Source organism: Oryctolagus cuniculus, chromosome 12 (genome assembly GCF_051225735.1).
Source record: "Oryctolagus cuniculus isolate XC-2025 breed Fujian yellow rabbit chromosome 12, ASM5122573v1, whole genome shotgun sequence".
NCBI lineage: Eukaryota > Metazoa > Chordata > Mammalia > Lagomorpha > Leporidae > Oryctolagus > Oryctolagus cuniculus.
In genome coordinates, this window is record NC_142878.1 from 104033054 (window position 1) to 104057077 (window position 24024).

The following is a 24024-nucleotide window of genomic DNA, read 5'->3' on the forward strand; positions in this document are numbered from 1 at the left end:
GGTCCTAGCTGCTCGTCTTCCAAGCCAGCTCCCTTCTGGTGGCCTGGGAGGGCAGCAGAAGATGGCCCAAGGGTTTGGGCCCCTGCACCCACATGGGAGACCTGGATGAAGCTCCTGGCTCCTGGCTTCGGCCTGGCCCAGCCCCGGCCATGGCAGTGAAGTGGACCAGTGAATGGAAGATCTCTCTCTCTCTCTCTCTTTTTTTTTTTTTTTTTTTTTTTAGTATCTCCCCCTTTCACTCTGCCTTTCAAATAAATAAAATAAATCTTTTAAAAAAAGAATTAAGCTCCGGCCAACACAGCCGAGGTAGCAAATGTGAACTCCAGATGTGCCCTTCAGGAAAAGGCAGGATTTCTGACTGCCTTCTTTCCTTCTTGCTGGCTGGAATGAAGATAGAATGGCTGGATCTCCAGCAGCTATCTCGCACCATGGAGTAGCAGCCAGGGACTGAAGATGGCAAAGCCAATACAGAGGAAGAACCTCGGCTCTCCTCTTGTGTGGAACCAAAGTTTTTAGCCCTAATGATGGGCTTACTTTTATCTGATTATTTTTTTTCCTTATACATAAAGAAAACATGGGGATCTATCTAGACAAACCTCAGGAACTTAAAAAGATGCAAGGTTTTCATTCCCAATTACGACGCCACTCAGAAATGTTGTGTTCACACACAGGACGTCGGGAGTGGCCGGCCCTGGCTCCCGCCCATCTCGCCCAACCATGACTGTGGTTGTGCCTAGAAACAGATGGTCCCACACGGAGAAGAGGACCGGAGCCTCTCCCACCTGCACAGCCTCCCCCCTGCAGACCAGCTCAGCGACAACCCTGACCTCTCTGACCTTCCGCTCAGAGTGGGCTCCTTTGTGTGCGCTTAGGGAGCGGGGGTGGGGGCGGGCACCTCCCGCACAGGTGCACAGGGTGAGGCCGGGGAGGGAGGAAGCAGCAGCCCCAGGATCAATGCCGCCCGCCTGTGAGCCGTGCCCAGGCGCCCGGCCCGACCCAGGCCCCGTCTGCCGAGAACAACAGACCCCATTCTAGTCGCCCCGGCCGGCGGCTGGAGTCACGCCTCATGGCGCCTGGGCATGGCGCCTTTCCCAGGGGCCCCCCAAAGAGGAGGGCTCAATTTCACGCTGTTTGCCACAGAAGGGAGGGGACCCCAGGGACAGGGGCCTTTCAAGGCCCTCAGGGTGGGGAAAGCCAGAGTCGTGTGCTCAAAACACAAGCAGTTGAGAAAAACCGAAGGTGGCTGGGCGTCTGTGTCCAGGGGCTCCTCTGCAGGGAACTTGCACTTGGAAGGGCCAAGGCCAGCGCCTTCGCTTGCTACAGAAATACGACGGGTGGTGAGGCCGGAGCCGGCAGGTGGGGGGAGGCCGTGGGGAGGCCCCTGTCAAGTCTGTTCCTTCTGTAGCCGTTAGATGCCCTGGGGCCACCGTGGGCAGGTGGGCGACGGGGACCTGGAACTGTGCCCTTTCCGCTTTTGCCAGAGGTCCCTTCGCAGACAAGCACGCCACTGGATGGATGGATGGATGGATGGAAGGAGGGACGGATGGACGCAAACAGTTGCACTCGCAGGAGACGATGCTTGGCCCCGTCTGGCCAGCCGTGGTGGGACATCCTGCCAGTCCCCCAGCCGCCTGTCAGACTGGCCTCGCGGGACGCGGCTCATGCGAATCCCTTGGGGACTCTCCCACAGGGGAGAAAAGCTTCCACCATGAGCCACTAGGAGCCTTCTGTCGAGGGGATGAGGAGTCACGGGTGGGCTGGCCACACTGCCTTGAAAAGCCTCCCAGCCTGGATGAGCGCGCGGTGGCTCCCGAGGCTGGACGTCTTGGCCGGCCGCTGATCTCACTTGGTGATGGGGTCACAGCATCATGCAGCCACGATGTTCCCGAAGGCTCATCCCCTAGACACTCCGGGAGCCTTCGCAATAACAAGCTAGAATCTTCCAGAAGTTTGGTCCAGCGGCTCCCTGGGCGAGCCAGGCCTGGCAGGGCCAAGGAGACACTCCCTGCTCCTCCTGGCTGTCTTCAGCGGGTCCCGGCCCCCTGCAAGCTGGAGTCCTAGGCTTGTCACCTGCAGGACAAGAGGAGGCGGGGGAGAGGAGCAGGGCGTTAGATGAGCCTCCAGAGGGGACGGGTGGGTGTGCAGGTGCTGCCTCCCAGGTCAGAGTCCCGGGTTCAAGTTCTGGTCCCACTTCTGAACTGGCTTCCTGCTAATGCGCATACGAAGAGGCAGCAGGTGACAGCTTAAGTAGCTGAGTCCCTGCCACCCACGTGGGAGACCCAGAAGAAGCTCCTGGCTCCTGGCTTCCCCGTGGTCTGGCCCTGGCTGTTGCGGGCATTTGCAGGATGGGAGATGTCTGTCTGTCTCTCTGCCTTTCATGTAAAAACAGGGAAGGGGGGAGGGGAGGGGGGGTGGGAGACTCCAGCTAGGCCCTGAGCAGCTGCACTGTCAAGGGCATCCCCAGCCTTGGGGAATGAGGGCTCCCACTGCCCCAAGAGGCCGCCCCAGCCAGCTCCACACATAGAGACTGAAGAAAAGCAGGGAGGACTGGGGAGAGACTGGTCTGAGCTGTAAGGCAGGGAGTGGGGTGAGAGCCGTGGACAGCCGGAAGCCCCTGGCTGGGGACAAGTCGGCCCGGGGACAGCTCCTTGTAGAGGGAGCGCGACTCTCGCTTCAGGCACACGTAGGCCAGGCTCCGCTCAGCAAGACAGCCGTGGTGGGGTGCGAGGCCTCCAGACCTTACGTCCCAGCCACGCACTGGGAAAGTCTCTGGCCACCTGCGTGGTTGGAAAGATGTGCCGTATGTTCCAGGGCTGCCGTGAGCATCAGAGACATGGAGAGCCGTGTGCCCGACCCACGGGGACGCGCAGGGGCATGGAGAAGCGGCTGCGAGACGGAGCCTGGGAACCCGGGTCTGAGCTGTGTGACCCCACACGGTCACTCAACCTCTCTGCCGGCAACACTACTCACAACCAGTGGTGGTCATGACAAATGCAGGGTACGCTAGCTCTAAGACGCCGGCTCAGACATCCCTGGCCCCGGGCTGGGGCCTCTGAGACATATGGGGAGGGACCAGGTGCGAGTCCTGTCTCCTGAGCACCTTGCTGGCAAGAGGAGAGACAGCGCTCTCAAGAACTGTGCCTTGAAATGTGAGCCTGACTCCTGGCTTCGGATCAGCTCAGCTCCGGCCATTGCAGCCATCTGGGGAGTGAACCAGCAGGTGGAAAACCTCTCTCTCTCTCCCTCTCTCTCTCCCTCTCTGCCTCTCTGCCTCTCCTTCTCTCTCTGTGTAACTCTGACTTTCAAATAAATAAATAAATCTTTAAAAAAGAAGAAGAAGGAGGAGGAGGAGGAGGAGGAGGAGGAGAAGGAGAAGGAGAAGAAGAAGAAGAAGAGGAGGAGGAGGAGGAGGGGACCAGGACACCCTCCCCATGGAGGGGCGGCTGGGAAAGGAACAGAGGAAGGAGGTGACTACAAGCTGGGGAGAGAGGCCTCATGGGAAACCAGCCCCACCAACTTGGAGATCTGAGAGTTCCGGTCCAAGAACGCAGAGGGAACGACCCTGCTGTTGAATGCCCTCGGCTTCAGTGTCCCGACAGCCCTGAGCAGATGACGATGCTTGAAGAAATCAGGTAAAATTGACTTACCCACCCTATTTTATTTGAAAGGCAGAGAGGAGAAACGGAGAGACGCACAGAGTTCTCCCATCTGCTGGTTCCCTCCCCCGAGATGTGCACAAGAGCTGGAACTATACCAGGCCAAGAGCTGGAACTATACCAGGCCGAAGCTGGGAGCTGGGAACACAATCCAGGCACCCCGCATGGGTGGCCGGGCCCCGACGCCTTGACACAACGACTCTGCCTCCCAGGGTGCTCATTAGCAGGAAGCTGGTACTCAAACCCGGGGGCTCCACTAAGGGGTGTCGGCCTTGCACGTGGCAGCTCAACCATCGCACCGAATGCCCACATCTTGAGTACACGACTTCATCTTCCTGAAGCCCCCAGGTGGCCCACCTGCAGGGATAATAAACACAATGAAGCAAACGTGGGCCACAGCCCGAGCGTGGCAGCCAGGTCCTCCTCCATGCCTGTCTCATGCATCGGCCAGTTTGCAGTCCCATGGCGATCCTCTGAGCTCAGAATCTCCGCCATCCCCGGTTCATGGATGGGCAACGTTCGGTGCCAGGCACCTGACCCACCCAAGGTCACACAGTGAGTGGGCAGCAAAGCCCAAAGCCTGCTCTCTTTTGCAGAAATTGGGCTTTTTCTTCCTAACAATCCCTCGTAACAGGAGCTGGTGGGACTGTGAGCGATGGCACAGGCAGCCCTGCCCAAGCTGGAGTGTGCACAGCACCTCCCTGGAGAGCTGGCTACAAGCAGATCCTGGTTGTGCGGCTTGGGGTAGGGTGGGAGTGGGGCTGAAGCTTTGCCAGGGTCACGGGGCCTTGGAAGTGGCTCAGAACCCGCTCTCTGTTCCATGGGAGCCATCACCCCACTGCGCCCCTCCCTCTCCCCCAGGCTTCCTGGGGCAGAGTGGATGCTTGGCTGGAGCCATTTCTCTGTCCTTGGTAAACAAAATAGTGGCCGGCGTGAAGGCTGGGGGAAGCCGAGCGTGGATGTCCCGCAGTTCTCTGCTGGGCAGGGAAGGCCCGGTGCCAGCCGCTGTGTTTACGACTTGGGCTTCTTGTCCACAGACCCTTTAGTCTGCGCCGTGTTCCTGGAGAGCCCACGGGGCAGGCGTGGGCTGGCTCCTGAGACCCTTTTCTGGCTGACAGCAGTGGCCATCAGGAACCACGGAAACAGGGCAGCAGGGCCCAGAGATCCGACTCCCCCAGGACAGACATGCGGTGAAGCCGGACCCCTCCCCCAGCAAGCAAATGGAAACCCGAGCCAGGATCTGGCGTGGGAATCCCTGTCTGACCCCAGGTGTAGGGACACGGTCATCTTCTCTGTCCCCTGCGTGCTTCGGGGGAGGAGGAGAGGGGAAGACACAGTTTGGACAGCGACACAAGCTTCGGTGCCCCTTCGGTCTCCATAAAGTCTCAAGTTGTCCCCCTGTCCTCCTCAAATTAGAATCACCTCGTTTGACGTGGGGAATTCCCACCGGGGAGCCACCTGCACAGCCAGGGAGAAATGCTGCAGCCGCCTGGGCTAACAGAGGCTCTCGGCCATGGGCCTGCCTGCCCCCAAGCACACAGAGCAAATCCTGTCTCATCCTGCGGTGCCATCGGGGCCAACCCCTTATCAGGCCATCACATCAGCGGGGGCGGGAGCGCGCTGAGAGCTTCAAAGCCTTCAAAGCCATTGCCAGCTGCCTCTGGGAGAAGGGGCTTTGAAATCTGCCTTCCTTCTTACGCATTCAACACACGTGGTCTTGGCACCCCATGGGTGGGCCCTGAGCTGATGCTGCCCTCGAGGGTCTCCAAGCCCCATCACACTGGGCAACGGGCATGAAATCTGACGCGTGTGAGCCTCCCGGAAAACCTGGGGACTTCTAAGCAGTCTTGGAAAATGGAATGCAAAGATAAGGTTACTGTGTTGCCCAAAATGGTGAAGCCCCCGCAGTATTTTCCTGAATACACATTTTCCACGGACTTTTTGAAGACCTCCCATCTCCTAATGAGGACGCAGCTCTTAACGACGCACCGGCGCGGAATCCAGGAGTTGGTCAAGTTAGTGGCCGTGCTAATGCGCACTGTCCTTTCTGTTGAGAGCCGCCCTGCCCAGCACAGACCCTAACAGGTCACACGCGGCTGCCCAAATGTGATCCAAGTGAGACACAAGGAAAACTTGGGCTCTCCGGCATAGTAAGCACAGCGCAAGTGCCCGGCTAGTGGCTCCAGCACGGAGCTGGCCCATATCCATTGTGGTGGACCACTTCTCCTGGACAGCCCTGGTTGGCGCCCTCAATCCTCAGGGTGGCTTGGAAGATCCAGACTAGTGCTGCCAGGCAGTCCAGAATGGGGGGGGGGGTCTCTCTTGGTGGGGCACTGATTGCTAGAAATGCAGATTCCCGGGCCCACTCCAGACCTCCACCCCTCCGCCCCGACCCGCTGACTCAGCGGCTCAGCACCAGGGCCCATCAACCTGTTTTTTATTTAGTTAGTTTTGACAGAGTTAGACAGTGAGAGAGAGAGACAGAGAGAAAGGTCTTCCTTCAGTTTCCTTCCGTTTGTTCACCCCTCAAATGGCCACTGCGGCTGGCGCACCGCGCTGATCCGATGGCAGGAGCCAGGTGCTTCTCCTGGCCTCCCATGGGGTGCAGGGCCCAAGCACTTGGGCCATCCTCCTCTGCACTCCCAGGCCACAGCAGAGGGCTGGCCTGGAAGAGGGGCAACCGGGACAGAATCCGGCGCCCCGACCGGGACTAGAACCCGGTGTGCCGGCGCCGCAAGGCGGAGGATTAGCCTAGTGAGCCGCGGCGCCGGGCCCATCAACCTGTTTTAACAGGTGTTCCAGGTGACTCCGATGTGCACTCCAGTCTGAGAACCCCTCGTTGCACCCGTGTCGATCACTAGTTAAGCGCCCGCCTCATGGAAAAGGTGGCAGTGTTTTGGCAAAGGGCTAAGCATCCTGGAGGCGGCACACAGAAAGTCCACACCAAAGTCTCAGATCTGCCACTTCAGGGCCGGCGCTGTGGTGCAGCAGGTAAAGCCACCGTCTGCGGTGCCGGCATCCCACATGGACGCCAGTTTGAGTCCCGGCTGCTCCACTTCCGATCCAGCTCTCTGCTATGGCCTGGGAAAGCAGTAGAAGACTGCCCAAGTCCTTGGGCCTCTGCACCCATGTGGGAGACCTGGAGGAAGCTCCTGGCTCCTGGCTTCGGATCAGTGCAGCTCCAGCCATTGTGGCCAAGTTGATGGAAGACCTCTCTGTCTCTCTCTCTCTCTGTGTAACTCTGACTTTCAAATACATAAATAAATCTTAAAAAAAAAAAAAAAAAAAGGCCGGCAGCACCACGACTCACTAGCCTAATCCTCCGCCTGCGGCGCCGGCACACCAGGTTCTAGTCCCAGTTGGGGCGCCAGATTCTGTCCTGGTTGCTCCTCTTCCAGGCCAGCTCTCTGCTGTGGCCAGGGAGTGCAGTGGAGGATGGCCCAAGTGCTTGGGTCCTGCACCCCATGGGAGGCCAGGAGAAGCACCTGGCTCCTGCCTTCGGATCAGCATGGTGCGCCGGCCACAGTGCGCCAGCCACGGCAGCCACTGGAGGGTGAACAAATGGTAAAGGAAGACCTTTCTCTCTCTCTCTCTCTGTCTCTCACTGGCTACTCTGCCCGTCAAAAAAAAAAAAAAAAAAAAAAAAAAAAAAAAAAAAAAAAAAGAGGTGTGGGTGTGATGGAAGCAGGTGTCCAGGGAGCAGGTCTGCGCTGGGCCCCGGACTGCTGCTTTCACCTCATGCTGTCCCCAGAGGGCTTACTCATGTTCTGCCATGGCTCCCTGGTCACCAGCCACCCAGCCGCCACACTCAGCTTGTTCCAAGGTTCCCCGTCCTTCTCCCTGGCCCCCCAAAGTCTCTCCATGGTTTCTTTCTCTGCCTCCACAGCTGATTGCCCAAATCTTCCAAACTTCAGTTTAAAAGTCTTGTTTTATTAGAGCGAGCGAGAGAGAGCACCCACTCCCATCTACTGGTTCACTCCTCAAATGGCCACAGTGGCCAGGGGGAAGTGTCAGGAGCTGGAAACACAATCCAGGGCTCCCATTCGGGTGGCAGAAGCCTAATTACTTGACCCCGCGCAAGCCCTGGGAGCCACAGCATCACTGCCTCCAAGGTCCACACTGGCAGGAAGCTGGAGTTGGAAGCCAGAGTTAAGATTCCAATGCAGGTACTTCGATGTGGGATGTGAGCATCTTAACCCCTGACCTAAATGCCTACTTAATGCTTAAATTCCAGACCCTCACCCCAGCTCCTCAGCTTCCTTAAAAAGCAGTGGAAGCCAGGAGGAATCTAGGAATAGCAGCTGCCCTTCCCGCCCCCAGCCCCCACTCCAACGTCAAAGACAGGCTGCCCTGGGTCCCAGCTCTGGCTTCCCTCTACCAGCAGCACCTGCCGTAGGCTCAGCTCTGCCGGCTGACTCTCAGGGTAGGAAGCGCAGAGGGCTGCCAGCTACAGGGCTTTTGCTCCTAGCATCCTGGGCCAATGCAGTGTGGCCAGCATAGATGATGCTAAGAGCAGCCAGATTCGAAGGCTCAGAGCCGTCAACAGAAAGGTAAGCTTCTCTTGGACCCTGAGTCAGACCTTGGACTTGTGCCAGTGCTATCACGGGGGCTCTGTGTCTTCCCAGCTATGCCCCGTGTGCACTGCTGGCTTGTAGGTGGCTGCGGCCATCAACACTTCATTCATTGTGTTTTTAACTCAGACATTAGCATCGGCAGTTGGCTTGGAGTTGTCCTGTGTACGCCCACTTGTTGCTGAGCCCCGGGAAAGGTTTTTGCCAAATACTCTTTTCCCATCACATCCTGCCAGAGTTGAGAGCCATGTCCCTCCTCAGCAGGCTCCCTCGCATGCGTCCTCCCCACAGAGGGGTTCCTGGCCTGAGTGGGGAGGGTGGCACATGCTACCACAAACAGCTGATTTCCGAGACTGGCTTGGAGCTCAGTGCAAGTGGACGTCTGGGGATACGCAAGTGCTGGGGTCAGCAAGAGGAGCAGGTGCAGGGGCCAGCATGGGGCAGAGCTGGAGAGTTTGGGCTTTGTCCTGACAGTTGGGGAGAGGCGCGCTGGCAGACAGGAGGCGCTGGCGGGCAACAGCAGGTGTGTTTTACAAAGACTCCACCTGCAAGGACAGGAAGGAGGTGTGGGAGGGGTAGCAGTGCAGGCTGCAGGTCTCTGCTGCCGTTTAACTGATGCCAACATACTAACCATGTGTGATTGTGGATGCTGATGGCCTAGCGGGAAACACACAGGAACAGGTTCCCCCTGTGGGGGAGGGTCAGAGCTTGCAGCCTCCGTGTGGGGGAGAGAGGAGGAGGGACAAAGAATCAAGTAAATGCATCCCAAGTGTGTGTCCTGGTTTTGGGAACATCCTGTGTGCATGTGACCTGGTTAGGGCCATCCATGCACGCAACACGGTGTTTGGGGCCTCCCACATATGTGTGATAGTGCTAGGAGCATCCCACATAAGCAGCCAGGATGGAGGAGGGGGCTGCTACTGTACAGGTGGCCAGGGCAGAGGCCTGACGGAAGGGGTGATGGGACAAAGGGGGAATCTTGGGAACATGCAGGCAGAGGGGTCACAGCAGGGGAGGGAGAAGGGGGAGCAGGAGGTAGAGGCTGGACTTTGGGGTGAGATCAGAGTGCAGAGGGGTGAAGAGAAGCTACTGCCCAGGTGTTGCAGGGGACTTCAGGGGCCGGCGCTGTGGTGCAGCAGGTTAAGCCGCCGCCTACAACTCCAGCTCCCATACGGGCACTGGTTTGTGTCCAGGCTGCTCCGCTTCTGATCCAGCTCCCCGCTAATGGCCTGGGGAAAGCAGCGGAAGGCAGCTCAAGTGCTCGGGCTCCTGCACCCACGTGGGGGACCCAGATGGAGCTTCTGGCTCCTGGCTTCGATCTGCGTCAGCTCTGGCCATTGCAGCCATTTGGGGAGTGAACCAGCAGACGGAAAATCTCTCTCTGTTTCTCCCTTCCTCTCTGTCTGTAACTCTGCCTTTGAAATAAATGAAGCAAATACTTTAAAAAAGTATTTCAAAAAGTCTGAAAAAGCAAAATAGAAGTAAGTTTGTTTTGGTGAAAATTTTTTGGGGAAATTCATGCTCAGTCTTTCTATCATGCGCATTTCCTCCCATGGACATGGAGAAGTCCCCTTGCATCCTGGAAGCTACGTCTTTCCCTGTGGCAGGTGCCCCCTTGGCTCCGTGCCCCACTGGTGATCTACTCCGGGAGGCTGGCACTGAGAACCTCCCGCCAGACGGGCATTTGGCACGGGGGTGAAGATCCTGCAGCCCACATCAGGGGGCCTGGGCTCGAGTCCCGGCTCTGCTCCTGACTCCAGCTTCCTGCTAATGCGCACCCTGGGAGGCAGCCGTGACGACTCAAGTACTTGGGTCCCTGCTTTCCCATGTGGGAGACCAGGAGTGATTTGCATTCCTGGCTTCTGGCTTTGGCCTGGCCCAGGTCTGGCTGCTGTGGGCATTCGGGGGGTGAACTAGAGGATGAGGGATCTCCCTCTCTCTGTCTCTGTCTCTTTGCCACTCAAATAAATTAAATAAATACATTTTTAAGAAAGATCCCCGCCCCACTAGATGTTGATGTCCTACTGTGCAGCTTCACTACTATCCCGCCCAGGAAGTCCACCCCGACCACTAACCACTAACCACGCGTGGATCATACCCTCACCCCTGGGATCCTGATCCCCTGAGTGTGGGGCAGGACCCAGGAATCAGCCTCTACCCAGAGGCCACACACCCTGGATGACCACAATGGATGACCCATTGCAGGCAGTGCCTTCTCCAAGGCACAGAGGAGAGGAAAAACCGTCTCCCTCTCTGCACCAGCTAAAGGACAAACTCTTGCTTCCTGTCTGCAACGCCAGCATTTCTGGTCGCAGAGTGCATGGCTCCAACCATGTGTGCACCCCACCCGGCCCTGCCACTCAATTCAATTCTGACTCCAGATCCCACAAGGGTTTGAGAGCTGTGTGGAGACCACCGTGTGCCAGCGCATGGACTGTGATCAAGAGGCGTCCTTCAGAGTGGAAGCCGGGGCCTTGCAGGGGCCAAGGCTTCAGGCCCAGGTGGCGGGATGTTCCACTGGGAGTGGGGCGGTGGAGGGCGCCACCTACTGGCAGATGCCTCCTGCTCCGGGGCCAGGTGGCTGTGGGAGAGGTGAGGTCCAGACGTGGATTTAGAAGCCACAGGGATGAATCTGACCCAGCCTTGATGGACTCAATGTGGATGAGGCAGAGAGGCACCCGGGCAGGGGCAGGACAGGGCGGGCAAAGCCAGGCCACGGCTGTTTGGAGCCCACGGTGAATGTCGCTGGGCCTTGCTCGGCTGCTTCTGCCCCCTTCCCCTGCCTGCAGCACCCTGATCTTCCCATGAGTGCACGGGGGCTGAGGCCCAGGAGGACACGTGACCCAGCCTGACTGATGAATACATCCCAGCCCTGTATGCTGCTATGATTGGCTCAGCGATGGTCACATGACCCAAGACAAAGATAAAGGGGGCGTTGGCTGGAGCTGTCGGGAAAGCTGGTCCTCAGCCCCCCGGGGTTGGCACGGCTGGAGCTCCTGGGGCCACCTTTGCTTGTGTGTTAAGAATGAGGCTTGCACAGAGGAAGGCAGAGGCTGGAGATGCAGCACCCAGATCCAGCCATGCCTGAAGCCGGAGCCTGGAGTGTGCAGTGACATGTGCCATCACAGCTCCTTTCTTGTTTAAACCCATCGGAGTGGTGTTTTTGACACTGACCATGGGAACAAGCCTGCCTCATCAGGACCCAAAGGGGAAGGCGAGTTCCTTGTAAGTCTCTCTGCTCTCATAAAATGCCCATTGAATCAGCGTGGGGCCTCAGATGACATCACCGGGAAAAAGACTTCCTTTTTCCAGGGGTCGCCTGTCCCTGACACAGGCATGTCCCTTGGGGAGTGGCCCACATCAGACAGGACGAAAATCGCCACTGTCACTGTACCCATTCCTGAGGATTCTGTAAAGACCTCATGACAGTTGCTCCCCTTCCTCACCCATCCCATCCTGCACACAGCAGCCGGGTGGATGTGGCCGGCACAGGCTGATCCACTCTTCAAGTCTCCACGCCTGCCTCGCTGCCCTGCCTTGAAGATGCTGAGCTCACACCTGCCCCAGAGCCTTTGCGTGTACTGTGAAACTTTCCCCAGCTCCACCCAGCCTCAGGCCTGTTCCTGGGCTTTTCCCATACCTGATAGCTCCCCTAGGGTCCTGGTGGCTTCGTTCACTCCACCAGGTCTACAATCACTTACTGACTTCTGGGTTTGCCTAAGCTCCAAGAAGGATGGACTGTGGCCATGGTCGGGCCCTGTGGCAGCTGCATTGTCTGCAGGCTCATTAGAAATGAGAACTCAGGCTGGCACCGTGGCTCACTTGGTTAATCCTCCGCCCGCGGCACTGGCATCCCATATGGGTGCCGGGTTCTAGCCCCAGCTGCTCCTCTTCCAGTCCAGCTCTCTGCTGTGGCCTGGGAAGGCAGTGGAGGATGGCCCAAGTGCTTGGGCACCTGCACCCGCAAGAGAGACTGGGAGGAAGCACCTGGCTCCTGGCTTCGGATTGGCATAGCTCTGGCTGTAGCGGAGATTTGTGGGGTGAGCCAATGGAAGGAAGACCTTTTTCTCTGTCTCTCTCACTATCTGTCAAATAAAAAAAATGAGAACTCAAAGCTTAAGTCACTGAGTGGCATTACCAGTGATTCCTCGTGCCCTTGGGAGTTGGTGAACTTCAACTTGGAAGGGACCTTCTGCTGCTCCAGGACTCATCCGGACCTGACCTGTGCCCCCTGCGAGAGCATCCCGGAGCTGCCGGCTTCAGGGCATCTCTGCATTGCCTTTCCTTCCCCAAGCAGTGTTCGCATTAGCCAGGAGGGTTGCCACAAAGGACGCTGGCCAGGGGAAGGCCTGGGACAGGCGAGCACCCCACGAGGGAGCAACCCTCCCCCCACCCTGGGCGCTGGCACCTGCTGCGCCTGGGAGCCGGGCTGGCAGCAGTTCACAAGCGAGGCTTTGCTCCCGGGCTGCTGTGCGGGGCTCACACAAACCCAGGAAGGGCAGAGACAGGGAATGTTTGCACAGCAGGATAGGCTGTCTCCACTCCTCCCTCCGCCCCGCCAGAGGGCAGGGAAAGAGCACGCTTGCCTCTGGTTCAAGCTGGGGCCAGGCCCCTCCTTTGATCGGAGAGGCCCGTCTCTTTATTTGTAGAAACCAGCCTGGTTTCCTGCGACTTCAGACACACCTACGGGAAGCAGTGGCAGGTGGGGCTGTGATTTTGAGGCTTCTTGGACCGCCCTGGGTGCCCTGGCTCCTTGTGCTGGGATCGGTCACCCAGATTCCTGCTGGCTCGCAGGTGTGGCGCACGGCCCTGGGAAGCAATGGGTTCTGATAAAGCCCGAGGGAGACACGGGTTCCAGCCGGGGAAGAGGCCTGGGGCAACAGGTTCAGGGTCTGCAGAGCCTGAACCAGGGCAACGTGGGTTCCAACTGTGCCTCCCCGGCTCCAGCTCTGGGACCCCCGACTCACCATTAGGGGACCCCCAGGCTCCACAATGCTCGCATCACTCACCAACCCCACATTTCACCATGAAAATGTTCAAACAGGCATGCAGAGGCATCGACAGAGTTTCGCAGTCAACTCCAACCAGCCCACAATCTTTGGCTAGCTTTGCTGTATCACAAGTCCCTCCAGCATCTAGACACCAATATTAGTTTGAAGTCACCAGGCCTTTTCCCCTTAAATATTCCGGCATGTGTGTTAGTAGCTAGAGTTCAATATTCACTTGATGTTTTTAACCCAAGGAACGGCGTACATGTCATGAAACACACACAGACCTTCCGCGTGCCTGGGTGGAGTTTTGACAAATGCCTAGGTTTGTGCGGCTCAGTCCCTTAGGACACCCTCAGCCCCCGTCAGCCCCTATCCCGGGCAATCCCCCACATAGCAGAAACACACCACAGATTAGTTCTGCCTCTTCTAGAACTTTGTATAGATGGAATTAGACAAGCGGGAGGTGTCTTCCCCCTACCATGGTTTTGAGACTGGCCTAGGCTCTTGTGTGTATCAGTAGTTCATCTTTTATGGCAGCCAAGCCATATCCAATTGTATGAGTACACTGCAAGGGTACTTCAAAAAACACTCAAGGAAAATGGAATGAAAAGACAGATTTACTGGGAGTGCGCATTCAGCCCAGTGGTGGAGACCCCCATACCCACATTGGAGCAGCTGGGTTCAGTACCTGGCTCTGGTTCCTAATCCCAGCTTCCTGCTAACACAGACCTGGGAGTCAGCAGGTGATGAGCCAGGTAGCTGGGCCCCTGCCCTTCACATGAGAAACCTGGATTGAGTCCCTGGCTCCCAGCCTTGGCCGTGGCCCAGCCTTGGCCCTGGCCCAGCCCTGGCCATTGCAGGCATTTGGAGAGTGAATCAGTAGATGCGAATGCTCTCTCCCTCTCTCCGTCTCAAATAAATAGATACAAGATTTTATAGTTTTCTATAAAATAGAAAATTTTGCACTGGAGTGCAAAAATATTTTGAAACCCATGCACCATTTCTCCATCATGGGCATTTTTCTCGAACTCTCCCCATGCATGGATTGCAAGTGTTTTTGGCACCAAAAGCAGCTTCCTTGGCTTTTCATTTCATCTCCACAAACTTTCTGAAGTACCCTTGGATACTACATAATTGCTTTAATGTTACGGCGCTGGCAAAGCCCACACAGAGCAAGGTTCAGGAGCCAAAAAGAGGCACAACGTTGCCACCAAAACAAAACTGCTTTAGACACCGCCTTTGTCAGACCCAGCAAGACACTCATATCCCAGCAGCACTGCTCACCAGCTGTGGGAGACTGGGCAGGTCCTGGGGTTCCCAGGGAATGCCTCAAACAGCAGACAAATCTGAACCCTATACACGCATTGTGCTACAATGGCCTTTGGGGGCCAGTGTTGAGTAACACAAGAGTTATTTGAACAACAGCAGGTCTGACGACTTGCGGGGAGGGGCACCAGGTGACCGACGTGCAGGTAGCACATACGGTGTGGATACACTGGACAATGGGCGAGCACGTGCTGGGCACGACAGAACCAGAGATTCCATCGTGCTGCGCGGAACAGCGCACCACGGAAAACTTAGCAATTACTTATTGCTGGAAGCTTCCATTTTGTGTTTTCGGATGCTGGTTAACTTCGGGACAAAGTGGAAAAGAAGAAAAACTGCCTCTTTGCCCTCCAGCTTCCTCGTCTGAGCGTTGCTGGTGTGGACAGAACCTTGCTCAGCTGGCCACCGTGAGGAATGAGGCGGCAGCATGCCTGGCTTGCAGTACCTGCTCAGTAAACCCCACCATGAGCTGGCGAGGCGGAGCTCTGACTTACAGAAGGCACACGTCTGGGGCGCCCTGCAGGTGCCACGCGGTGTCTCTGAGAGCCTGGGGAATTTCCATCCGTGCTTTCTGAAATAGGAGCAGCTTCACACCATTTTATGAGCTTATCCTGGGGGGACCGATTTTTTCCCTCTTCCTGTTTTGCTCTGTTCCCTCTCCGTGACCTCCCTGCCATGTCTGAGGCTACGACTTCTCCCCAGTGCCAACGCCTGCTTCTTGGGATTCTTGAGCAGGTGGACAGGGACGAGGCTCGCGACGTGCTTACTGGACACCTGCTACCTTCCATGACCAGCCGAGTTCCCCCACAAGGCAGACGGCGACCGATTCTTGTTTGATGCAAACACGAGTGCTCAGGGCGGCCTCTGTAAAGATCTCAGCTTTTCAGGCCACCAGTGTGCAAGTCAAGGGCAGGACCGCAGAGCGCCTGAGGCATCAGCTGGGCCATCAGCCGCTGTCCCCGGGGCTGCAGCCCACGCTTGGTTCACAGCCACCAGGAGCCGTCTTGGAGCCCCCGCCCCAGGCACTGGCTGTGGCTGCTGGTCCAGGTTGCTGGCCTGGGTTCAGCGCAAGTTGGCTGTGTTGTCAGAGGTTTCCACTGGAAAAAGTTATTCCTCAGTGAGAGAGAACACGGTTGTGGGATGAGAGAGGAGGCGGCTCTCTGCTCAGGGCAGGCCTCGCTGGGCTGAGGGCCTGCAGAGGCCCCGGGGTCGGTGCCTGGCTGGGAGCTGAACCCCAGTCCACCTGACTCCACCTTTCTCCTGTCGGTTTGCTTCTGGGTGACGTGGTGATTCCAGCACCTCAGTGCTAAGTGGGGACCACGCAAATCTTTTTAAAGTCCTCTCTTAAGAAACACGCAATCCATTCCTATGATTAACTGCCATCACCTTGGCAAGCTACAGACCCCAGGACGTGGGCCTCCCGCTGAACCCTGACTTCGCACCTGCTGACTTCCTTTCCCTACCCGGGGTGACACACGTACCCATCTCCCGGATTTGATCAACCCATGATCTAGATAGGCAGCAAAATATCACTTTGCGCCCCACAGAGACAGGTGGTCTTACCAATAAAAACCAACTGGAACTGAAAAACAGACACAGAAAACACTGAGCTCCTGACTCGCCCGAGGTCCCACGGGGAAGATGCGCGGCAAAGTCCCAACCCAACAGATCAGGTTGAGCAGCCCGGAACTGTTGAACTGCACTTCTCTGACCTACCCAAGCGCCAGTTCTGTGTGATTCCACCCACGCATTGATCCAGCCTTCTTAGGGAAACACCTTGGTCCTTAAGTCTAGAAGTCCTTAAGTCAGAGAAGAGCTCCCAGGGGCCTTGATAACCTCATCTCCTGTCTCCATCTCTTTCTCAAGTAGCCGTCCTGTTACTGTGACATCTGAATTGGGTCAACCAGCTTCCTGGGGCTTCAAAGAGCCCGTACATGGCTGCCTCGCCTCTTCTCAAATCTCTGCCTCGGGCCCAGGTCTCCACTCGGTTTGGGAACCTCTGGGATCCAGTTTTCCCTGGATAAGGCTCCTGGGACCCGGCTCCTTCCTGGCCCCCTAGGCCAAATGGAGGGGACCAGGGGACACAGCTGCTCAGAGCTGGGCTGGCTGCCACTCTCCTGGCCACAGGCTGTTCCTGTGACCCCATGGCACCTGTGCCTGGATTCCAGGAGACGTCCCTGTGTCCTTACGGTGAATCCAAGCCCCACGCTTCCTTCTCAGTCATTTGGACAAAGTAGGTCACCTTGTTCCCGCTTACTGGGAACCCACAGAGCCTTCAGCCTCCAGCCCATGCACGAGTGATCTGACTTTTCTCTCTGCTGGTCTTCAGTGGGTATTGGGACTTGCAGATGCAACACATAAGAAAAGCCATTTTTCTGGTCGGCGCCGCGGTTCACTAGGCTAATCCTCCGCCTTGCGGCGCCGGCACACCGGGTTCTAGTCCCGGTCGGGGCGCCAGATTCTGTCCCGGTTGCCCCTCTTCCAGGCCAGCTCTCTGCTGTGACCAGGGAGTGCAGTGGAGGATGGCCCGAGCGCTTGGGCCCTGCACCTCATGGGAGACCAGGAGAAGTACCTGGCTCCTGCCATCAGATCAGCGCGGTGCGCCAGCCGCGGCGGCCATTGGAGGGTGAACCAACGGCAAAGGAAGACCTTTCTCTCTGTCTCTCTCTCTCACTGTCCACTCTGCCTGTCAAAAATTTTTAAAAAAAAGAAAAAAAAAGCCATTTTTCTGCATGCATTTCTACACCATTTTCAATGTCTCCCCTGTCCTCTTTCTGGTGGCCTCAGGACTTTGCAAGGATAGAGAAAGGAGGCAGTGGCAATGGCTCCCTGTTACCCACACCGGAGACCTGGATTGTGTTCCCAGCTCCTAGCTTGGGCCCTGGCACAGCCCCAGCCACTGGGGACATTTGGGGAGTGAACCAGCAGATGGGATCTGTTTCTCTCTGTGTGTATCTGCCTCTCTCTGACTCTCAGACACATTTTAAGTGGGATCTGTGTGTTTGGGTGCATGTGTGGCCACGGAGGCACTTTGTCTCTAGCTACCAGGCACCTATTAGGAGCCGCCACTGTGTGTTGGCTGCTCACAGTATGTTGCAACAAACACCAGCCGAACACCAGATAAACACCCTTCGGACACTGGACCTGCATACACCTGTGTTCCTCCTGCTTCAGGACTGAGATGGGATTAGCACTGCCTTATCCTGGCACAAAGGGGTGGCCGGGAGGGGGACGGTGTGCCTCAAAGTATTGTGGTGACATGACAGCAGAGGCAGCAGCAAAATCCCTTCTTTGAATGGCCACAGGAGGATTTTAAAGACACAGACACATTTCAGGGTAGAGGAAGACAACGCCGGTGAAATGTCAGCAGGCTGGCTGAGCACGGCTCCCAGGCCCTCCAAACAGGCCGCTGTCCTCGCGCAAAGCTAAGTCCGCATCTCCTATTCCAGGCTGGACTTTCCCATTTCCAGAGAGAAAAAAAAAAACACAGAAAACAGCATTTGATTCCCAAAGGTTTGCGTTTGGACTCAAATGGCACTGTGAGGTTTTCTCTGTGCCAAGAACTCTGCTCTTCATTTTTTCTTTTTCTTTCTTTTTTTTTTTTTATTGTTGACAGGCAGAGTGGACAGTGAGAGAGACAGAAAGGTCTTCCTTTGCCGTTGGTTCACCCTCCAATGGCCGCCGCGGCTGGTGCGCTGCGGCCGGCGCACCGCGCTGATCCGATGGCAGGAGCCAGGTGCTTCTCCTGGTCTCCCATGGGGTGCAGGACCCAAGCACTTGGGCCATCCTCCACTGCACTCCCTGGTCACAGCAGAGAGCTGGCCTGGAAGAGGGGCAACCGGGACAGAACCCGGCGCCCCGACCGGGACTAGAACCCGGTGTGCCGGCGCCGCTAGGCGGAGGATTAGCCTAGTGAGCTGCAGCGCCGGCCCAGCTCTTCATTTTTTCAAAAAGATTTATTTATTTGAAAGGCAGAGCAACAGAGACAGGGAGAGAGAGCTCACTCCCCAGATGGCTGTGACAGCCAGGGTTGGGCCAAGCCAAAGCCAGGAGCCGGGAGCTTTATCCAGGTCTCCTACATGAGTAGCAGGAGCCCAAGCACTTGGACTATTTTCTGCTATTTTGCTAGGTGCATTAGCAGGGAGCCGGCTTGGAGGCGGAGTAGCCAGGAGTCGAATTGCTGCTCTGAGATGGGCTGCAGTGGGCAGTGCGGCTTCACCTGCTGGCCCCCAGCACCAGCCCCTGTGCTCTCTACTTAACACCTGGGTTAATTCTTGCTGCACCCCAGAGGCTAAGTGCTTTGCCCCGGTTCACATCGTCATGAAGTAACACACCTGTTCCAGGGTCCTAGTGAGGAGAGGACCGAGGCCTGGCAGTTTCCCCAGTCCCTCCTGCTGCTCTGGGAGCCTGATGGTTCCACTGGAGGACAGCAGAGGCTCCCAGACCCCTGCCCCTTCCTGCCTGGCAGGCTGGGCCTCCTTCCACTCTTGCTGTGACCTCGGCCTGCCCACCTTGGAGTGCTGCCTGGGACCCCCTACTTCCACATCTCTGGACGGTCCCAGCAGCCTCCTAACCTGTCCATCCACCTCCAATCTCTTCCTCCCGCTGCTCCTCCCCAGATGAGTGGCTCACAGGTGAACACCTGACCCAAGCCTGACCAATGAGTGACTTCCGTGGGATTTTGCACTGGGGCTAGGCGGAGAGTCAGAGGCGATGTGGTCGCTGGGGTGCGAGCTGTCGGGTGTGCGGTGCCAGCAGCCCTCCCAGCCTCCCTGCCTCCGGCCCGCCCTGGGGCTCGGCTTTTATGGGTCTCTGAGGCCTCTCTCCCCTGCTGCTCTTCTCCCATTTAGCTTCCAGTCACCCCTGGAATCCCTGGGGCCCTCACCTTCTCCCTTGGGCCTCAGTGACTCTGAGCTGGGTTTGCATCACTGACAACCCTTGAGCCCCCAAAAGCAATGGGGTGAGCAGACTGAGCTGGAAGAAAAGCGGGGCCCAGGGGGACCCGTGGCCAGCAGAGCCCTCGCTCCCCGCAGGCTGGCTGGCCAGCGGTCCCCAGGACACGGCTGCTCCTCACTCACCCTGAGGGACCTGTGTCCTCAGAGAACTGGCCCCAATGAGGAAGCGGCCACGCTTGGGGCGGGCGTTGGCCTGGTGGCTAGGCTGCTGGTTGAGGAGCCTCCGTCCTACACCAGAGCATCTGGGGTCCAGACCAGCCCCTGACTCCTGCTCCAGCGTCTGCCAATGCACGCTTTGTGGCTGGGTCCCTGCCACCCATCAAGGAGACTCGCCCTGAGTTCTCACTCCTGGCTTCTGCCCAGCCCGGCCTCAGCCATTGTGAGCATTTTGGGGGTGTGAAGCTGCAGATAGGAGTGGGTTTGTTCCTCTCTCTCTCATCATCATCACCATCATCATCATCATCATCATCATCATCATCTCTATCTCTCTCTCTATCTCTCTCTCTCTATCTCTATCTCTCTCTATCTCTCTCTATCTCTATCTCTATCTCTATCTCTATCTCTATCTCTATCTCTATCTCTATCTCTATCTCTCCCTACCCACGCCCAAACCCCAACCGGAAACCACTCCCCAGCTGATTCCCAGCCGAGATGCCCCTGGCAAGGCCACCCTTCCTACCTCTGACCCTGACTTCATCCACACTCTGCTCATCGCTGGCCTGGACAAACACACCACCACTCTCAGCCCCGCCCCTCTCGCCAGGTGAATGTCCCCTCGTCCCCCAGCATGTCCACTACGCCCCAGTCTTGCTCACAAGCCTCTGGTGTAGCCCCCCCACCCCACCTCCACCTGCACCACTGCCTGCAAGCTCACCAAGCGTGGGCCAGAGGCGGCGGGCCGCACACGCCCTCCGTGAGCCCCTGGCTCTGGCTTCGCTCACTCAGCTCCCCCTGCCTGTCCAGAGCCACGGCTTCCTTTGCCGCACTGCAATTCTGCCTGTGGCCCAAGCCGTTGCCCACTTGCCTCCTGGCTCACCTCTCGCTCTCTCTTGCTTGCGGACTCCCTTTCTGGTGCTCACCCCACTCTCACTAGTCCTTGTCACTCTGACATCCGTCCCATTCACCCAGCACAGGAGCAAACCGGGAGGTGACCGGCCTAAGGGCTCTTTGGTCACTGGCAGGAGGAGGCGAGCAGGAGGTAAGAGACAAGGACGACTCAGGGGTTTGTGGCTGGGGTTGGGGTTGGGGTTGGGGTTCTCACCCAGAGAATGGAGAGCAGAGTTCCCAGCCGGCTGGAAATCCCCGCTGAGCTGGGGATGCTGTTGGGCGGCCAAGGGTCGAGGTGCGGAGGGCCGGTGCGTGGGTGCAGTTGGAGGTCAGGAGACAGACATGGGCACCTTCCCCCCAGGCTGTCTGCTGCCCTTGGACTGTGAACCTCCACAACCATGAGTTAAACAGGCCCCCTTCCTCCACAAGCAGGTCGCCTTGAGCATTTTGTTATAGTCAGAGCCACAAACCACAGCTGCCAAAGCTCAGTGGACAGTTCTGAGGCCCCGACCCCTGGCTGCACAGCAGTGAGGCACTTGGCCGCCCTCTCAGTCCACTGTGCAGTGGCTCCTCAACACTCTCACTCTACCATGAGGTCCTGAGCTGCTGCAGGAGGCCAGACTGCACCCCAGCCCCTGCTGGGGCTCACACGTGATGGACCGATGGGCTCCTTGTCCCCATGGTTCCTGAAGCTCCCTGGCCACCAGCTTCCCCACAGCTACATAAGAACCCCCTGGAGCACTTTCAATATTAGAAAAAAAGAAACCTGAGCTCTTTCCTGGGGATCTTGACGCTGTGCATTCTGGGACAAATCCTAAGACTTGGGGGCCTCAGGGGCCCCGGGCAGCCAGTAGAAGCCACCGACTGCTGCCCTGAAACCGCTCACCGCAGCAAGAGTGTCGGTCAGGTTTAAGAATGGCGGCTGAGCTTGGGCCCTGCACCCCATGGGAGACCAGGATAAGTACCTGGCTCCTGCCATCGGATCAGCGCGGTGTGCCGGCCGCAGCGCGCCGGCTGCGGCGGCCATTGGAGGGTGAACCAACGGCAAAGGAAGACCTTTCTGTCTGTCTCTCTCTCTCACTGTCCACTCTGCCTGTCATAAAAAATTTTAAAAAATTTTTAAAAAAAAAGAATGGCGGCTGAGCTGGGGCTTGGGCGATTCCCTTTTTATTTCAGCCTCTGCGGTCGCTCCCCAGTCACGGGCATCAGGCCTTTTCTCACGTCCACCCCAGCAGGAGGACAGAGCTTGGGGAACGATTCTGCTTTTGGTTACAGGGAAACACACAGTGCTCAGACATCAGCTCCTGACTCCACACCTCAGAAGTGGCTGAATCAAGAGCCAAACCTTGACTTGGCCCCCTCTAAAGCCCACCGTGCGATCATTCCATGCACATTTACGAAGTCCTGCTAGCTACCAGCACCGGGCCAGGCACTGAACAACGGGTGGTCAACACAACAGCCCATTCCTCTTCTTCCTGGAGTTCATGATCCAATGTGAATCCAAGCGTCACCAAGGCGAGCGCCAAGTCGCAGACCCCGTAAGACATTCTCTTAATAAGATGCTCTGAGACAGAACAGCAGAGGTGGGTTTCTGCTGGGCAGGGAAAGACTGTAGATTGGGGCCGCGTGCCCAGGGCGAGAGAGGGGAACGGTGCTCTGGTTGGATGAGTGACTGGAGACAGGCACCAGCCCATGTTCCCCACCAGCCTGTGTGCAGGGGTCCGTGGGGGCTGGGGAAGGCAGCCAGCTCCACACCAGAACCCCACCGGGGTGACACCCCTAAAGGAGAGCACAGAAACTGGCCCACGACTGTCCCTCCCTCTGCCACCTGGTCCCACCCAGAGCAAAAGGATCTGGGTGGGGATTTAGACTCCCGGGGGTGGGGGAGGGCAGCACCTGTCCCTCGTCCTGGAGGGAAGGCGATGGCTCAGGGCATGCCCGTGGAGGACTGGGTGCGCCTGAGGCGTAGCTGGGATGTGTCGGGATGACTCACCCGGATCTGGGTGGTGGTACAGAGGGACAGGTCTTGGGACGCCCGCTGGTTTCTCCAGTCATTTAGTGCATCAAAGCAGCCCAGGCTTCTCCCACTCTCTCTGTCCTGCGCTAGCCTGCCTGGAAGCTCTCTCCAGCTCAGTGACAGGGCTTTCTGCTGAGGCTGTAGCCTGCCCATCCCCGGCCGCAGCCAAAGTCACAGGCTGCGTGAATGGCTGGAATTCACACAGTGCTGGGGCCCACTGACCCCAAGTCAGCTCGCAGAAATGCCACACACAGACATTTGTTGTCCCCGGATGAAGACCAAGAGGAAGGGGGCCAGAGAAGGAGACCAGAAACCCAGAGGGAAAGGGAAGGGGGCCATCAGCGTGTCTCCCACGTACGCAGTTAGGTTTTGTTTCGACGCCATCATCTGTGTCATCTGAACACAGCATAACCTTTGCCTAATGCAATTCTTCTTTAGACATTCGCTTCCTCCCCCAAAACTTTTTTTAAAGCTAATCCATATGTGAAGGGACTTAAAATATTTGTGAAAAATGGAATTAAAAGATACGTTTATTTTGGTGCAAGAAAACTTTTGAAATTCATGCATACAAAGGAACTTAAAAAAGTTCAGAGGCTATGCATGTTATGAAAAACCTATGGACTTTTAATTTCATTTTCCACAAACATTTTGAAGTACCTTTGGGTTAATCTAAAGCCATTTCACAAATCAGACTTAGGGACGCCAGCTGATTTGGGGGTCTTTCTCCTGCTGAAAGAACAAATGAGAAGCGGCTGTGATGTGAGCTGGGTTTCAGGGCTCAGTGCCCTGCTCCTGGTTGCCTGGTGCTGGGGCCAGGCTCTCTCCCCTCGGCAGGTGCACCTGCTCAGCCTGCCCTTGCCACATCTCTACAGCGGCTTCTGGGGGGTCTCAGCATCTCTGGGATCTGGGCCTGGCTGCATCACCCCATGCTATCCTCTATCACTAGGCATACCCCTTCCCAGGGGATAGCAGGCCCCACACGTGGGTGGGGACACAGGAAGTGGGGGACGGTCCCACTGGGCCCCAGTCCAGCCCACTGTGGAGCAGCTGGTCCGGTTCAGCTGGCTTAAAAAGAGCCTTAAGTGAAAGGAGCAGGAACTCCTCTTTGAGCTGCCACCTTCCTGTGAGTCATCTCGGGGCTGGTTTTTAGGAAGACACTCCCACCTCGGCGGCCACGGCCACCCAGAAAGCCCAGGGAGAAAGGAGTTGAGCAATGCAGTCACCTGGCTAAATTTGGGAGAGGGGCCCACAGCTGTTCCCGCCCCCTCCCTCCCCTGCACCCTGGCATTCAGCTTATTTTAATGGTCTTTGCCTCTGTCCTGGGCCTGGTCAGCTCCACGAAGGCAGGGACGCAGGCTGAGGGGGCGCTCAGGCAGGGAGGCCCCGAGGCAGCTGCAGCTCGGCTCAGGAAGGGGAAGGGGGGTGCCGCGGTGGGGGGCAGGCCGAGCAGGAAGTCCACGC

At 57.4% G+C, this 24024-nt stretch overlaps 1 protein-coding gene across 1 annotated transcript in view; it reads right to left on the bottom strand.

Moving 5' to 3' along the window:
* Positions 1 to 24024, bottom strand: part of CEMIP (cell migration inducing hyaluronidase 1) — a 153888-nt gene that overhangs the window by 69074 nt on the left and 60790 nt on the right. The window lies entirely within an intron of this gene.